Below are 17,415 nucleotides of genomic sequence, written 5' to 3' on the forward strand. Positions count from 1 at the left end.
CTGTGTGAACCTGTGTGATTGAGAAATACCATTAGCTGATCTCATAGAGAATTCTCCTTTATTATTACTTAAGATGCATACAAGTTTATTAGGACTGCTTCTTAGTAGCAAGAGGATTTGATAATAGCATTAAATGGCTCTTCATCAAATAAGCTTTTTTAACTATTCTAAATCCTATCCATGGTCATTTGTTTGAAATGATTGAATGAATAGCTAAATTAACCTTTTTTTTGTTACTAATTTTTCCGCCTTGCCTCCCTCTGCCCCTGCTGCCTCCCCTATTGCTGCCGCTGCCCCCACTCCCACTGCTACCCCTTATTACTGTCACTGCCCTTGCCATTGCCCCTGCCACTGTCCTGCCTCTGCTGATTAGCTTATTAGGGAATTGGGGACAGATGGTTTTTTGTGAATAAATTTGTGTAGGAATTTGTTTGGGATTGATATTTCTCATATTACTTGTTTGAGATCATGTTATGACTAATATGCTATTATGCTCAATGAAACAATATAGCTATTGAGTTATTTATTTACCTTTTTGTCTCTTCAATATTTTTTGCATTAGTCTCATTGTTAGTGTAGAAAATGGAAAGGAAAAAAAAAGGGTTTAAGTAGGATTATGTGTGTTATTGACTAATAGGATATAAGTATGATTATGTTATTAACAAACATTTTTTTCTTAGTGCTTGATTTAAACAGATATTTCTAGGTGTTATTATATAGTTTGGATTTGACTTATTCTTGTCCTTGTTACTTGGTAATCCAATTTTAGTTGCTGATCCATGTAAAAAAAATTTAACTCAATTTAAAACAAAATTTTTTGTATGTATTCACTTTTTTTTTTTTTTATTCATGGAAACATAACACATTTTACATTAAATTAGTGGATCAAGCAAGATATTTTGTAAATAATATAATATATGGTTGGAATTTGTAGAGTTTAACCCCTGTAAAAACTAGATTGTTTAACCTAATTAATTAACCAAGTGAATACTTAGGTTTATTATTCAGATTTAGGTTAAAACAATAGCAATCATATCATGCAAAACAGCGGAAATAATAAATAACACAATGATATTATGATCCAAGAAAATCAAACCGGTAAAAAACCTAGGGAGGATTTAACCTAGCTATCCTCAAGGTAAACCTGAATCCACTTTGAAAAAATCGAAGTTGTACAATAGCGACTTAGACCACTGACATCCTATTGCTACCCACCAGTAGAAATTACTGACACGACCACGTGCAAGCTCCGAGACCACGGACTCTTTCTTTCTTGGATTCTCCAACAAGTACAAGCACCCCCGCTTGTGTATTTTTAAGTTTTTATGGCAGCAACTAAACGATCATCAAGCTCTTGAAGAAATCTCCTTCTTGACAATCCCAAGCTTGTGTGAAGGCAAACACCTCTCAAATCTTATAAGAGATTCACACAAATAGCAATATGAGCAACAAAGACTCTAGAGAGCTTTGGGTACAAAACCCTAATACAAAAAGAGGCACACTCTTCTCTCTCTTGGAAGCCTTTAAAAACGTGCTTAGGGTTTCCTTTATATAGTGGGAGAAGTAGATCTGAAACCCTAATCCTTAATGGGCTTGAACTGTGTTTGAGCCGACTTAAAATTCTGTAGAAAATTCCTGATGCACGATTCTCGATCGGTCGAGTCTATTCTTCGATCAATCGAGCCGTGCAGAAATAGAACAGCAATTTCCTGCAACTACTTAATTCCAAACTTACATTAAATCAAACTTTGAGCAAGTCTAAACCTAGACTAAATGTTTTGATCATGGTTTGTCAACACAATACACATTGAAGTTCTAATACATTAGTCCCTAAAGTCTTAGAACCTAACAATCTCCCCCTTTGGCAATCTATGACAAAACACATCACAAACATGAAATGCTCAAAGTTACAAAAAGCCCAATTAGATTTAAAAAACACTAAACTCAATTAAACCTAACTACTATCCATCAGTTGCAAGTGTAGAGAGCAGCACAACTGAATCAACCTGTATATTCCTGAAACACTCAACAAACGCATAAACGTATGTGTGACAAAAAAACAGTAAAACAACAAATATGCAAACTAACTCTCCCCTTAAGTTAGATACATCAAAAACAATTCCAACTCTCCCTAAAACTGAACATTCTTGTATTTTTCACACATATTTCCACATTTCATTTAAATCTCCTCCTTTTTGTCACGTATTGACAAAGATAACTCAAACAAAGAGTAACAACTCAAAAAAGAACAAGAGGAAATAGAGAATTAAGGGAATACAAAACGAGATAACTTTATAGAAAATAGAGACAACTCCCCTGATGAAGAGCAACAGCTCCCCCTATGAACAACAAAGGTTAAAAAAAACTTTTCTCCCCCTATAAAAATAGGAAAAACAAAACAAATTTTGAGAAAAGCAGTTTTGGGGAAAAATTAGGAGGTGGGGAAAAAATAAAAACACACAAACCTAACTTTAAAAAATAAAGTTGAGGATACACATGAAGAAAAGTATTATCTCTTTCAATAAATGCAAACTTGACACTATGTGACCCATAAACTGTTGCATGAGTAGATAAAATATTTGCATATTGATTATCCATCATATCTCTTAAGAAAAATATTTTCTGCAGTTCACACATAAAAAATAGCATATACTAGAATGTACAAAGGACTCAAAAATTAATCAATCAATTTTTAAATCAAGTTAAGTACCCAATTTAGCAAAGTGTATGCATGTTATGTGTGAAAACAATGAGAGATATGACTGCAAAACTGCAAGATGGATACAAAAATCAATGCAATGCATGTGAATCCTAAACATAAATGATGCATGAAAAAAAATTTGGTCAAAACTCTAAAAACTGAAAATTTTTCAATTTCGATCGGTCGAGCATCGATCGAATATCAATCGAGCCAACCAAAATTTTTATTGCAATTTCGATCAATCGAGAGACAGATTCGATCGATCGATCAAAAATCTGAAAAAAAAAATCAAATTTTTGAAAAATAGAGCAATTTAATGCAGAAACTTCTTAAAGCATAGTGTTTCACAAATGAAATGCATGAGTATAAGATTAAAAGTTTTTCAAAAAACACTTGTATTCAACCCAGATTTTTCAAAACAAAGTTTTTAATCATCAAAAACACAATTTTTGCCAACCTTTAACCATATTTTGCATCAAACACCATAGAACACATAATCTTGGATGACCATAACAAGATCACACACAATAATATGTACCAAGTTTAGCAAAGAGTAACTTGTGAAGTGTGTGCAACTAGCAAAAAGCTTGAGATATATGTGAGTCGATAAGTAAATAGTAATCAATCACAATTTTTGCAAAATTCATCACATAAATTTCAAAGAGACTATTCCTTAAAGAGTTACATCATATAACTCTCACATCTCCTAGAATAAAAGTTTGCAATCATGTAAGTTTCTTGATTTGCCTCATAATGTACACACAAATTTTAATTGTTCAGAAACTTATTAAAAATAGTCGGGATAATGTACACTCCAATTTTATCTATTTGATTTAGCATTAAGTCCAATAATGTACACACCAATTTTAAGCAATTAAACCGAGGCTACACCTTATGTTCTTTTTGTGCAAGTGCTACACTTTCTTGAGCACAAAATCATATGATATGCACTAAGGTGTTCATGATTGGCTAGTAAACAGTGGTGAGATGGTTATTTATGCTTTTCTCATTAAGATCAAGTCCGACAATCAAAGGCATGTGATTTCAATATCAAAATCATGTGATAGAAAACTATAAACATCTTCCCACATAACATGCACTACAAAACTCAAATTAGTAAAGTGCAATAAAATAAGCTCTTCCAAGCTAAACAAAGTACATAAACAAGTTATGTAAAGATAATATGGCCAACCTCAATTACATATCCATGATGTGTAATACAAAAGAAATAAAAATCTTTTTGGTTTAAAAAATTTTATGACAAAAAACAAAAGCACCTATTATGCTAAATGATTAAAAATGCAAATGCAATGCATGGCAGTACAAAACTAAGCTATAGGGGGTACACAAACAAGAAATATCAATTTCTTAATTAACCCACGAGTATATGGACAAACTAGTACATACTTATACAAAATTAGAAATAGCTTAGCACTTATATAACACATACTATTCAAGTTTCTCCACAATGTCAAGCATGTTCTAAATCAAGAGAGAGATATCATAAGTCATGTAATCCTCAAGAAAAATAAAACAAGACTCAAAATAAAATATTTTTGTCTTTTTGAAATTTTTCAATGCTTTTGGATTTTTGAATAATCAAAACAACTTAAGAAAATAAAACAACAAAAAACTAAAAGAAAACATGTCCATAATTAATCGAAAGAATTAAATCAAGGACAAGTAAACAACACTCACCTTAGAGAATCTTTTCTCACTCATATAGCACGAGTCTTCAGCTTTGTAGGTGAAAATCCATGAGAAGTAAAGTGTATTTGAGGAATTACACCAATCTTCTGAGAAAGACTAAAATCCTGCAATTTCATTTCACAAACTAATAAGCTTAAATTTTTTAAAAGTATATGAAACAATTTATTTAGACTTATGGCAGGAGAAATATCATCACATATCCTATATTGAAACACAAAATATTTAAATTTCAATTTATGACAATTATGACGAATGTGACCGAAAACACCATAAAAGTGACAAACATGAACAAATTTAGGAACATCAGTATTCCTAATAGCAAATCTGATCTCAGATTTAGGTTTTTGCCTCAACAAAGAACAATTTGGTCTAATATGACTAACAACACCACAAAGGTGACAAGTAAGCACAAAAATAGATTTCTTATGCTCTCTAATAGTTGGTTTAGACATAGGTTTAGAAATTTCAGCGTTTACATCAGAATTTTTACCTTTGTCTAACCTAACAAAATAAGCCTCTTCTTTAATATTCCTCTTAAAATGAGGGATATACTCTTTCTCAGTTTTAGGCTTAAAAGAAACAGAAACACTTCTGTTATCAACAACAAGCTTGGTACTAGTCAAATTTTCAATTTTAGCCTTAGATTCAACTAACTCTTGTTCCAAGCTTTTCATCTTCTCATCTTGAGAGGAAATTTGATTTCTCAAAAATTCATTCTTTTTATTAGATTAATCTAATCTAACAATCAATTCTTCTTTTTCAAGATTAGCCAATTTTAACTCTTCCTTGAATTTCTTAGCAATTTTCAAAGATTTAGATAATTCCTTACGGAGAGTTTCAAAAGCATCAAAAAAATCAACAGAAACAACAGTGTCCTTTTTATTCAAATCATCACAGTAAAAAACAGTAAGACACTTAAAGTTATCCATGATAACAGGGATCAAGGATCAGCTCTTAGATCAAAAGATCTAAAACAAAAAGAGCTACCCGCTCTGATACCACTTGTAGAGTTTAGACCCCTATAAAAACTAGATTGTTTAACTTAATTAATTAACCAAGTGAATACTTAGGTTTATTATTCAGATCTAGGTTAAAACAATAACAATCATATCATGTAAAGCAACGGAAATAATAAATAACACAATGATATGATGACTTAGGAAAACCAAACCGGTAAAAAACCTGGGGAAGATTTAACCTAGCTATCCTCAAGGTAAACCTGAATCCACTATGAAAAAATCGAAATTGTACAATAGCGACTTAGACCACTAATATCCTATTGCTACCCACCAGTAGAACTTACTGACACAACCACGTGCAAGCTCTGAGATCACGGACTCCTTCTTTCTTGGATTATCCAGCAAGCAAGTACAAGCACCCCCGTTTGTGTATCTTTAAGCTCTTATGGTAGCAACTGAATGATCATCAAGCTCTCGAAGAAATCTCCTTCTTGATAATCCTAAGCTTGTGTGAAGGCAAGCACCTCTTAGATCTCACAAGAGATTCACACAAACAGAAATATGAGCAACAAAGACTCTAAAGAGCTTTGGGTACAAAACCCTAATACAAAAAGAGGCACACTCTTCTCTCTCTTGGAAGCCTTTAAAAACGTGCTTAGGATTTCCTTTATATAGTGGGAGAAGTAGATCTGAAACCCTAATCCTTAATGGGCTTGAACTGTATTTGGGCCGATTTAAAATTCTGCAGAAAATTCTTGATGCACGATTCTCGATCAGTTGAGTCTATTCTTTGATCGATCGAGCCGTGCAGAAATAGAACAGTAATTTCCTGCAACTACTTGATTCCAAACTTACATTAAACCAAACTTTGAGCAAGTCTAAACCTAAACTAAATGTTTTGATCATGGTTTGCCAATACAATACACATTGAAGTTCTAATACATTAGTCCCTAAGGTCTTAGAACCTAACAAAATTTATTTTTAGTGCTCCTTATAAATGGTTCATAGACGGTATATCTTGAATAGCTTAAGAAATAAGCATACATAGAAGTAAATACATCACTTATATTAGGAAAAAAAAATACAAGACTTTAATAACATAATAAAAATGTAATTTTATCAAAAACCTATCAACATTATGCTAAAAAGTGACATAATTGTCATTGAAGCAATTCCTCTTTCTACACAAACCTCTACTCCCAAAACATCTCCAAATGGACCTAAATGTTGTGCTGGTGTGGCTCAATAGTAGTGTATTAGTATAGTAACAATAAATGCTGTATTTCAGCTTTTATATACTACTCATTGCAAACCTATACTATACATGAGAATATGTAATTATTTTTAGATGTTGTATAATATTTAATGTACTCTCTTAATTTTATTCTAAATAATATGTGTTCCCTAAAAATTAAACTATTTATAAAAGTAATTTCTATTTCTTTATTATTACAAATATATAATTTTATAATGTTTGGAAATTTTTATTGATATTTTTTTTAAGTTGTCCATATTCTTCTAACTATTAGTATTATGCATTAAATTTTTTCTAATTTATTTTGGTAGAACTAAAATTTGTAAGTTTCAAATTTATTATTGAAATTTCTTATTTTCTTAAGAACAATATCATAATAATTAAAACTTATCACATAATTACAGATTGATATTACTCAAATAATTGATAGGCACGTTTAAATACATAGCCATGTAAATTATGTTTTGATATAAACTCAAATTTCCACTTACAAACTAAAAAAGGATTAACTCAAAAATATCAAACAAAAGTTTTAAGAGGTAGAGAGAAGACCTGTGATTTGGAACTAAAAGAGCATAACACCAAAATGTATCTATCCAAAATAGAGTTATTAAAAATACATCAATCTAAAGCAGAATTACAATAAATAATTAAAAATATATATAGTTGGAGAGTGGCTTGTAGGCCTTAAAATGCAGTCCACTCTCCAACCGTTCAGAAAATTTCCCATACTCCAACAAAAATTCAATCTCAAATTCGAAAACCCCCACCTAGAAACCATGCCTCCCAACTTCCCATTTCATACAAGCCCCTTCATTTTTTGGCAAACATTCTTGATTCTTATTATAGTGGAAATAACCCAAATGCTGGAACGTGTTCCAAAGTATCTAAATGTAATTTCTTGGGCATAACCAAAACAGCTCGGTTTGTGCACTCAATTGCAAATTCTGATGATCCCACGGAGTTTCGAAATGACCGAACAATCATATTTGTTCAAAACCTCCATAAGTTTAGAACGGAAAAACCGGCGAAGATAATTGAGCAAGCTCTCAATGTATCTATGCGGGCTTAAGCTGACCGAGGACTTGGTGCTGAGTGTGCTTCAACGGCATCATTCAGATTGGAGACTGGCTTATGTAATGTATTTTTCAACTGGGTTTGTAGAAACGGAGGAGAAGGAAGCGAGTATTCACCTGGGTCTAGTATTTACAATGAGATTCTTGACATCCTTGGAAAATCACAACGCTTTGAGGAGGTGATGAAATGTCAAAGAGAAAGGGACTTGTCAATGAAGGGACGTATGGTATTTTACTTAATAGATTTGCGGCGGCTCATAAGGTGGAGGAAGCAATTGGTATATTCAATAAGAGGAAAGAGTTCGGATTGGAGATTGACTTGGTTGCATTTCAAAAGCTTTTAATGTGGTTATGTCGGCATAAGCACGTGGAAGCTGCAGAAACTTTGTTTCACTCTAACCGAAATGAGTTTGGTTGCAATATCAAGACATGGAATATCATTCTCAACGGTTGGTGTGTTTTGGGGAATGTATATGAGGCAAAAAGGTTTTGGAATAAAATTATTGCATCTAAATGTAAGCCGGATATGTTTACATGTGGAACATTTATAAACGCCTTGACAAAGAAGGGAAAATTAGGCACGGCAATCAAGTTGTTTCAATCCATGTGGAAGAATGGTAACCCAGATGTGGTGATCTGCAATTGTATCATTGATGCACTTTGTTTCAAGAAGAGGATTCCGGGAGCTTTGCAAATTTTTAAGGAAATGAAGTAGCGAGGTTGTCCCCCAAATGCTGCAACTTATAACTCATTAATTAAGCACCTTTGTAAGATTCGGAGGATGGAAAAGGTTTACAAGCTTTTGGATGAAATGGAACAGAAGAAAGGAAGTTGTTTGCCAAATGCTGTAACTTTCAACTACTTGCTCAAGTCCTTGAAGAATCCGGAGGAAGTACCTGAGATCTTGGAGAGGATAGAGAGAAATGGGTGCAGGATGACTGCTGACACTTACAACTTGATTTTGAAGTTGTATATGGATTGGGATAATCAGGAAAGAATAAGATATACTTGGGATGTGATGGAGAGAGATGGGTTGGGACATGATTGACGATCTTATACCATTATGATACATGGCCTTTATGACAAGGGAAGAATACAAGATGCTTTGCGCTATTGTAGTGAGATGACATCAAAGGGCATGGTGCCAGAACCAAGGACCGAAATATTGGTACATGACATGAACATTAAATTGAAGGAGAGCAAGCGGAAAGAGGAAACATTGTTAAGGAATGAGGATGGATGATGGTTTATGACTTGCATTCGTGGGTCTCATCTTTTCCCCCTATTTGACAAAATAGGTAATGATTCCTCGACTTTGAACAAATATGGTTCCTTAAACATTTTAGACGCGCGTATTAAGTGGTTAATACTCGAGAAATGACATGGACAAGATTATTACATGGAGTTAAATTGTCAATTAATCATGTTTATGCAATTGGAAGCTAGGCTGGAATTTATCCTCAGAATGTCTTGCTAATTTTGTCTATTATATATTTATCAAGATTTTAATTGATGCTGAAAATATAACCACAATATGGAGAAAGTTCCTGATAATTTCCATGTAGTTTTGTATACTTCTCATTGTCTCATTCAGCATTTGAAGATGTAAAAAGGTGTAAATGGTTGAAATTTGGGTCAATATCAATGGCCTGGATTTTATTTGAATATCTCAGTAACAAGCTTCATTTTGCTCTGGGTCTATGAATTGTACTAGTCTGGATCATTGTAGTAGCAAATGCCCCAACATGAAATGGAACATTCAAATCCACTGCACTTAGGTCTGTGGTATCCTGCAATAACACACAAAGTTAATTTAGCAATTTCTTTTGTAGCCCATTTTGTTTATCTGAAGGAATGTAAGTGTGTGTGTGTGTGTGTGTTTGTGCATTTGTGTGTTTGTGTGAGAAAGAAGAATTGCTCAAATTGAAGAGAGAAATAATTGCAAACTATATGTGAAGCACCCAACAAAGGATCACCATGGACTTTTTTTACACTTGGCATCAAACAATGACATCTGGTACGAAAATTGCAGAAGCGCATATTATTGAAGAGTTGTGTGGCAGTCTTGGATCTCACATGGATGCAAAAAGAACTACCAAAGGCTAAAGAAACCTAAACAATTATTAATGTAGAGCTACCAACTGTAGGCTTCGTGTACTATGAGACAGTGATAGTGACGTTATTACAAGGTGACGGCACATTAAGAAGCTGACGGAAGTCCACTTGTTACATACTGAATGCACGTTAAGAAGCTGACGGCAATACGCTATCCGTCAACTACTGTCATTGACACCCCTTTAGCATTCATGGCCATACCCCTTACGCAGCAACATTAAGCTGACGGATCACGTGGACGAGTCAGGGGTGACGACCTTGGCTGTAAGGTCTTTGGCTGATGTCCTTGGCTGACGGACCACGTTGGCGTACGTAAGCTGACGACAGTATAGGAGTTACACGTGGGCTGACGACCTTGGTAGGTGAAGGCTGAAGGAATAACCCAACTTTCATTTTTAGCCTATCTTGACCTTTCCTTATGTGAACATAAGGAAAGTTCTTGCGCTACGCGTTCGACTTAGTTAATAAGATTCCTATAAGGAAAGGGCTCAATACAATAGGCAAAGATCCGCGAATTACTCTCTTAAAAAGGAAAGTGCTTCTTCACCAAGGCGCATATTTCGGCCACACACCACTATATATACCCCAAGACCCTCATGACCCAAAGGTACGCTCAATTACCTCAACTCTGGCACTCTAGGGTTGTTTAAAGATTCTAACTTGATCGTCGAAGGGTCTTTGGCCGGCACCACACCGGTGCTCTCTGTCGATCACCTACTTTTTTCTTCGCAGGTGTTGCTTCAAATCGGTGGAGTACTAGCAGCTTACTGGTGATCTCTTAGGCATCATCAGTTGGCGCCGTCTGTGGGAAATTCGACAAGCATTTAGCCTTGCTCTATTCCTGAGACAAAAAGTTGTATGGTACTCACTCGATCGATGACAACAGTCAACAACCAAGGCGACGAACCGCATGCTACAGCGCTAGAAAGGCAAGTTCAGACGCTGGCTGCCGCCGTCGAGCGCCTTACTAAACAGAATCACGACTTAGAAGAGCAACTACGGCAGATGACGGTGCACCAAAGTGCGCCAGGGGAGGACCAGGAAGTAGCGAGCCCGGAGGGGAGGAATGTCGTCAGGCCTGAAGGTAGTACCGCACCGACTAGGCTGGAGCGGCCGGAGACAAACCCGCCATCCGCCTCGGACTCCCTGCCACCTCATATCACAGCCGAGATGCAGGAGATGAGGGAGCGCATGGATGCAATGATGAACGCCCTTAAGGGACGGGTATCCAGCAATCTGGACGACCTAGTCCATAGAACGGATTCACCATTCACAGCGTTGGTGAACTCATGCCCCGTCCCTTCAAAGTTTAAAATGCCCCATGTGGAAAACTATGACGGATCCAAGGACCCGCTGGATCACCTAGAGTCTTTCAGAACACTAATGCATCTTCAGGGTGTACCAGACGAAATCATGTGCAGGGCTTTCCTCACCACCTTGAAAGGGCCTGCGAGGGATTGGTACGAGCGGGTTAACGCCTAATTCCATCGGCACTTTTAAGGAATTAGGTGCAGTTTGTATCACACTTCATTGGAAGTCATTGACACAAGAGGTCTATTGCATGTATCTTTGGGAATTAAACAACGAGAAGGTGAGACATTAAGGTCTTATATAGCCGCTTTAACAAGGAATCCCTCTCGATAGACGAGGCGGACGACAAGACACTTGTGGCGGCATTCATGAACGGGTTACAAGAAGGTAAGTTCTTGTTCTCTCTATGCAAGAACGACCCAAAAGACTATGTCCGACGTATACTACAGGGCGACGAAGTATATGAACGCGGAGGGACGCCTTGCTTGGCCAGGGGACGACTACAAACCCGGGAAAAAGGGAGAGACGGGAAGATACGAAACCCGATAATGGACGAAAGAGGGGAGAACCGAGAGAGGGACGAGATGATCGACGACGAGCCGCCTGCAGGAAGGTACACGAACTTCACTCCCCGAATACGCCCATCGACCAGGTGTTGATGCAGATTAAAGACGAGGAAAACTTAGCCTTCCCTGGAAAACTGAAGGGAGATCCTAACAGGAGACCAAGGGATAAATACTGCCGGTTTCATCAAGACCACGGCCACGACACCGCCGATTGCTACGACCTGAAACAACAAATAGAAGCCCTCATTAGGCGAGGGAGGTTACAAAGGTTCGTCAACAAAGAGAGGGTGAACCCGCCACAAAATCAAGCCCCTCGGCAAGATAATGATCGCCAGGGCAACCCGTAAGAGACATAAGGATGATTGTAGGAGGCACCGCGAGGGCCAGATCTTCCAAGAAAGCCCGAAAGGCATACATCAGAACGATCCAGAATGTCCAATCGGCAAGTCCTGCGCTTGGAAGGTCACGGATTGGAAATCCCCCCATTGAATTCTCGGAAGTAGACGCCCAGCGCCTTCACCATCCCCACGACGACGCTCTCGGTCGTCACCATACGGCCGAGGAGACTACCAACATACACCGAGTTCTCGTAGACAACGGTAGTTCGCAGACATCCTTTACTATCCTGCTTTTCGGCAGATGCGAATTGAAAGGGAGCGACTAATTCGGTTAATGCCCCACTCATTGGCTTTGGAGGGGCGAGGGTACACCCACTTGGTACCTGTCACTTTAGCGGTAACCGTTGGAGACTACCCACGCAGGTCACCCTCGGAACATAACATTCCTGGTAGTCGATTGCTCGTCGGCCTACAATGCCATCATGTGGCGTCCAACCCTTAACTCATGGAAAGCCGTAACCTCGACATACCATTTGATGATAAAATTCCCCATTGATCATGGAATTGGAGAATTGAGAGGAGATCGGGGAATCCGCACGAGAATGTTACGTGGCCATGATGGAGATGGACAATCACATTCAAGCTATGAACATAGAAGAACGTCGGATGGCGACGAGCCGTCGAGAGGCTCGAAGACGTACATCTCGACGAATCCTACCCGGAGCGAACAACAAAAGTCGGAACCACGGCCGACCCGGCGGTACGCCGAGAAACTCGCAACTTTCTTGAAAGAAAACAAAGATGTGTTCGCATGGAGCCACGAAGACATGCGGGAATCGACCCGTCGGTCATGGTGCACAGGAGTTGAACGTGTCGCCATCTTTTCCGCCCGTCCGAACAGAAGAAAAGAACCTTTGCCCAAGAAAGAGACCAAGCAATAGCGGAAGAAGTCCGCAACTGCAAGAAGCGAGATTTATCGGGGAAGTGTATTACCCCGATTGGTTGGCGAACGTCGTAATGGTCAAAAGAACAACGGGAAATGGAGGATGTGCGTTGACTTCACAGGACTTGAACAAAGCATGCCCCAAAGATAGCTACCCCCTCCCCGCGGGTCGACGTCCTGGTGGATTCTACGGCCAAACATCGGTTGCTAAGCTTCATGGATGCGTTCTCCGGTATAACCAAATCCGAATGGATGAGGCTGATCAAGAGAAGACTTCGTTCGTGACAAGCCAAGGCCTTTTTTGCTACAAGGTCATGCCCTTCGGCACGAAAAAATGCTGGCGCTACCTATCGAAGGCTCATGAACAAGATGTTTGCGCGACGGATTGGAAGGAACGTCAGGGTGTATGTCGACGACATGCTAGTCAAGAGCCAAGAAGAGGAAGCTCATCTTGGAGGATCTTAAGGAAACATTTGATACTCTTCGCTCCTACAACATGAAGCTCAACCCAAGCAAGTGTGCCTTTGGAGTAATGACGGGAAAGTTCTTGGGGTACATGGTATCCCAAAGAGGGATCGAGGCCAACCCGGACAAGATTGGCCATTATGGGGATGGCCCCTCCTAAAAATATCAAGGAACTACAAAAGCCTCGAATGGTAGGGTCGCGGGCGCTCGCGGATTTGTGTCGAAGGCTGCGGATAGATGTCTACCTTTTTCCGAACATTGAAAAAATCCTTTGAATGGACTGCGAGTGTCAACAAGCGTTCGAAGATTTAAAGGCCTACCTCTCTTCCCCGCCATTTCTAAGCCCCTCGCAAGCAGAGGAACTGGTCCTGTCTGGCCGTTTCCCCGCGCCCGTCGGCGCGGCCTTAATCAGAGAAGACGATAAGATCCGGCGGACCCGTGTACTACGCGAGCAAGGCATTGCACGGTGCGAGAAGAGAGATATCCCCCCATGGAGAAACTTGCCTTCGCTTTGGTTACAGCGGCCCGTAAGCTCAAGCCATATTTTCAAGCCCATACAATAGTCGTTCTACCGACAAACCTTTGCGGCGCGCAATGGGCAGCCCTTCGCTGCGGACGAATGGCGTTATGGTCCATAGAACTAAGTGAATTTGATATACAATATCGCCCCCGCGCCGCCATCAAGGGACAAGCGGTAGCCGACTTCATCGCCGAGTTCACCGGCGCGGAAGGCGAAGAGGAGAAGAATCCCCAATGGGGGATTTTCACGACGGGTCATCCAACAAGAAGGCTGGCGGGGTAGGGGTCGTGCTTAACTCTAGGAAGGCGACGAGCTCGAATGCATGATTCGCCTCGACTTTCCTACAACTAACAATGAAGCAGAGTATGAAGCCCCGATAGCGAGTTTAGACCTTGCTCAAGTTGTAGGGGCCACGAACGTGGTTGTTCATTGCGACTCCCAAGTCGTCACAAGCCGGTAAACGGCGAGTACGAGTGCAAGGGCGAAAGAATGAAGATGCCTGGGAGCAAGCAAAAAAGAGGATGGACGGGCTCCGAAGCCAAAATAGTCCAAATTCCAAGAGGAGAAAACGAACATGCCGGCCGACTTTCCAAAACCGCATGCAGAAACTATGACCCCCATCGACAAGGTACTTTCTTTCATTCGATCCTCACCGCTAATTGACGTTATGCATAGGAAATTGGTTCCGATAACAATTGGACCACGCCCCCGATCTCCTCTACCTAAAAGATGGCACGTTGCACGATGAAAAGGAGGCTGCCCGGGGAAGTGAAGGTCCGGTCTGCACGGTTTGTCTTGATAAAGGATGTTCTCTACAAAAGGGGCTTTTCTCGACGTACCTAAGATGCGTGGACCAGAAGAAGCAAGCTATATTATGAGGGAAGTACACGAGGGGATATGCGGCAACCATTCCGGGTCACGGTCATTGGTACAAAAGTTGATTCTGGGCCGGATACTGGCCAACAATGCAGAATGACGCCAGGGTTTATGTGAGAGCTTGCGACAAGTGTCAAAGATTCGCAACATCATTCGGCAACCGGCGGAAGAATGGACCCCCATCCCTGCCCCATGGCCATTCGCCCAATGGGGGTTGGACATCATGGGACCATTCCCGATGGCAGCAAGGCAGCTGAAGTTCCTCGTCGTCGGCATCGATTACTTCACCAAATGGGTTGAAGCTGAAGCCCTAGCCACAATTACTGAAAAGAACATAAGGGGTTTTGTATGGAGAAACATTGTTTGCAGGTATGGAATTCCAAGAGTCTTAATCTCGGACAATGGTAAACAATTTGACAACGACTCCTTCGGGCCTTGTTCGAGTTAGGAATCAAGAACCATTATTCTTCCCCAGCCCATCCTCAAGCAAATGGACAAGTAGAAGTCACCAACCGATCCTTGCTTCGAATCATCAAGACTCGGCTCGAGGGGGCAAAGGGCGTATGGCCTGAGATGCTACCCAGCGTGTTGTGGGCATACAGAACGACAGTGCGAACCCTACGGGAGAAACCCCTTTCAGAACGACATACGGAAGTGAAGCGGTCATTCCAGCCGAGATAGGACTCACAAGTTATAGGGTGGCCAATCACGACGAGGGAAGAAATGATCAAGAGCTTCGTTTACAACTGGATCTAATTGACGAAGTAAGGGCGGTGGGCTGAGCAGAGACTCGCACGATACCAGGATCTCGTAAGCAAGCACTACAACTCCCGAGTCAAGCACCGAGACTTCAAAGTCGGAGATCTTGTTTTAAGGAAAGTAATGGGCGCGACCAGAGATCCCACACAAGGAAAGCTCGGCCCGAACTGGGAAGGACCCTACAAGATCGTATCATGGCGAAGAAAGGGCACCTATCACCTAGAGACTCTCGACGGGCAGAAACTGCGACACCCATGGAACACCGAGCACCTCAGAAAGTACTACCAGTAGAAGATAGCAAGCAGAACGTTACTCCTCCTAACCAGTTTACGATCCTTAATTATTTGTCTTAGCTTATACTTGCCTACAGTATATTTTAAGCCCAAAGGGCTGAAAACTTATCTTTCCTATTTTTGAACAAAATTTTACTCATGCATTCATCATAATAAGAGGAGGTTCATTCAGAAACGACTAGTGAATTTTTTTTTTCTTTTTGAAGAAACCAACAGGTCCTCTACATCTAAGTCCACAAAGTGGACGACATGCTTATAAGTCCACAAAGTGGACGGCCTACGTCTGTGTCCACAAAGTGGACGGCCTACATCTAAGTCCACAAAGTGGACGACATGCTTATAAGTCCACAAAGTGGACGGCCTACGTCTGTGTCCACAAAGTGGACGGCCTACATCTAAGTCCACAAAGTGGACGACATGCTTATAAGTCCACAAAATGGACGGCCTACGTCTAAGTCCACAAAGTGGACGACCTACATCTAAGTCCACAAAGTGGACGACATGCTTATAAGTCCACAAAGTGGACGGCATACGTCTGTGTCCACAAAGTGGACGGCCTACATCTAAGTCCACAAAGTGGACGACATGCTTATAAGTCCACAAAGTGGACGGCGTCATAAATAAGTCCACAAAGTGGACGGCGTCATAAATAAGTCCACAAAGTGGACAGTCTTACACCTAAAATGACGGTGTCATGTTCAAAATGACGGCGTTATGTTCAAAGTGACGGCGTTATGTTCAAAATGACGGCGTTATGTTCAAAGTGACGACTTAATAACAGTGTTATGTTCAAAGTTAGCTGACGGCATTGTTCATAGAAAAATGGGCGCATTGCCAAATGGATACATCAAGCTAGATTAGCTGAAAGAAAAAGGCTGACGCCGTTAGGAAACTATCGGGCATGCAATTAAGTTATCAAATGACGTCGCCCATGAAACTGACGGAATGATAAAAAATGACCTACGAGTTTTCATGGAAAAGAAGCTGACGCCGTCATCAGTTCAAAAATTGAATTGAAAGAGAAAAACCCCGTCACCCCTAAGCTGACGAAGCTCATCACGAACATAATTCTGACTTACAACACAAAACACACATAATTGAAACATAAAGCGACATTAAAATTAAAGTAGACAATGTCTGTACAAAGGCCCAGAAAAATGGGCGTCAAGTATTACTATTCCGTCTACACTTCTCAAAAAAAAAAAAAAAAAAAAAAAAAAAGAAAACTTTAAGTTCTAGGGGAGCGTCAGTGTCCTCCATCGTCTTCGACATCAACAGGCTGGGCACAGGAGAGAGAAGGGCTGGCGGCATTTGGGTCGCCATTATGAGGATTTGCCGGAGTCAGAGTGACGGAGTGGTCCGCTGCTGGCTGAGCTAGGACGACGCTGTTGTCTCTCTGCGGGCAGGCGTCTCGCTTCTTCGGAACGGCGTCACACGGGGGGTTGACGGGATGGACTCATCCATTGAAATCCTTGACAAATCCAAGTCGGGATACGCCGATTTTACTTGCTTCGCGGCAGTCCTCGAA

The 17,415-nt window shown here is 40.1% G+C and overlaps 2 pseudogenes; one reads left to right on the top strand and one right to left on the bottom strand.

Moving 5' to 3' along the window:
* The window catches only part of LOC142638850 (serine/threonine-protein kinase ZRK1-like), an 83,747-nt pseudogene that overhangs the window by 148 nt on the left and 66,184 nt on the right, over positions 1-17,415 (bottom strand).
* Positions 7,318-8,944, top strand: LOC142640855 (putative pentatricopeptide repeat-containing protein At3g15200; annotated as a pseudogene).

The sequence above is a fragment of the Castanea sativa genome, chromosome 6 (genome assembly GCF_040712315.1).
Source record: "Castanea sativa cultivar Marrone di Chiusa Pesio chromosome 6, ASM4071231v1".
In the NCBI taxonomy this organism is placed as follows: domain Eukaryota; kingdom Viridiplantae; phylum Streptophyta; class Magnoliopsida; order Fagales; family Fagaceae; genus Castanea; species Castanea sativa.